We start from the raw sequence: 1,807 nt of genomic DNA on the forward strand, positions 1-1,807 counted from the left end.
TGTGTGCCTACTTTTCTGCTGTTTCCTTCTTCTTCCTCTCTATCCACACCAATTTTGTTGTGCCTTTGCTTGCCTTTGACTCATCAATCCCCTTTCTTGTCATTTCCTTATTTTCTATTACCAAACCCCCCCCCCCTTTTCTTGCCTTTGTGAATCCCCTTCTTGGTGTTGTGATCGGCCAATTTTGACTCCAATCTACAATCTCAAGCTAACCAAGAAAATGAAATATTATCTCAGCTAAGTAGAGGCGGATTTTTTCCGACGAATTGGTAAGAGAATTCTTGCACGCGCATTCCATGATCCTTGTTTCATCAACCATCCCAATATGGTGAGGATCAAACAGTGCCAGAACCGTGTGTGTGCAGAGAACAAGCCATGGCTGGTCACTTGGCCTTTGGATGCATCCACATCACCATTTCACCCATTTAGTGAATGTCTTAAGTAGTTGGTGGGACGATGGGGATGATTCCAATGCTCAGCAAGCAGGAGTTTTTTATACATTGTGTGAAATTTATTTGTTGCTCGGTGCAATAGTATTGATACAACTATTCTAGATTCAGATCAGAGTGCAAGAATATGGATGGACTGTACAAAAATTATTCCATCTCTTGAATATACTTCTGTGTGCCGATTGAGCATTTGTGTTTGGATTCTACCAATATGTTTTCTCCTTCAAAATGAAGATTGTCAGGGTTATCCTCTTAGATATTCCAGGCCTTCTTTTCTTTTAAATCTATACTCTGCTTATTCTTTTCTAGGCAAAGATATATTACCAGGTAAGGAGCACACTAGTTGATAAACGTCATAGAAGATTCATCACAATAAATGGTGGAATACATTTTACACAGATTGTAATTTGGTTCTACGAGTGGATAAGGTATAATGTAGTGATCCAGGCCATAGCAAGACTTTTTTGCACAAAGAAATGTAGCTGCCCATACTAAAGTGTGATTAATGATTTCATTTGAAGAACTTAAAGACATGCCTGCTACCTTGGCGATAGTGCAAGAGGTTGAAGTCATTGTTGGTGCCTCAAAGATAATGATATCTTTTCTTGAGGGGGACATGGACATGAAGTCTAATGCAACTAATGCAAGCAAAGTCAATGAAGAAGCAGACCAGGAAGACCTAGAAGAAGAGGACCAAAAGATCAAAGCAATGGACATTGAAGCTACAAGAAAAGTGAAAAACAAGTACAAGATAAAAAAGAGCAAGCTCGACTACATTGGCAAGAAGACCTATAATAAATTGAAGATCTATGCAAAAAGAAATACTGAAAACCACAAGGGCCTGACGGTCCTTGACCCAATTTTTCACTAGACTTTTTTAACCTTGTAATGCCTATCCGTAATGCTTTTGACATAAGCTTGTAAATTCCTTATGTAGCCTTGTACTATAGCCTCTGTACACTTTGTGAGGCCCCTCTTACAACCTCTAGATGTCCACCATGTTTGTTGTACCCACACTTAGCCCTCTAATGTTTTGCCATGTTTTGTGGTGTGCCCACACTTTGCAGGTGTTGCTCTCACTAAAGCCTCTAAACACTTTGTACTTCTAGTTGTGATTGAGGAGGGGTGTTGAGATTTGCAATCACATCCATGGTGCCTCTTTGTAAGAGTAGATGGGTTGAAGACATGCAGGCTATAGGAATCCCATATGCATAGAGAGGAAGATAGACACCTACCCATCTCTATATAACATTGTACTTGGATGTCACTTTATATATGATGAATGCAATATCATGATGCTTTCCCATTTCAGTTTGTGTCTTGGTCATTGTTAGTTTCATACTCTAGATTGTGTTTAT

General features: G+C 39.3%; 1 pseudogene; it reads left to right on the plus strand.

The window, feature by feature from the left end:
- The first annotated feature begins 398 nt into the window (after nucleotides 1–398).
- On the plus strand, nucleotides 399–944 carry LOC148041682 (tobamovirus multiplication protein 1 pseudogene; annotated as a pseudogene).
- The last annotated feature ends 863 nt before the right edge of the window (nucleotides 945–1,807 follow it).

Source organism: Lygodium microphyllum, chromosome 1 (assembly GCF_053477565.2).
Source record: "Lygodium microphyllum isolate KBCC chromosome 1, Lygodium_microphyllum_v1.1.10, whole genome shotgun sequence".
Classification (NCBI taxonomy): Eukaryota; Viridiplantae; Streptophyta; class Polypodiopsida; order Schizaeales; family Lygodiaceae; genus Lygodium; species Lygodium microphyllum.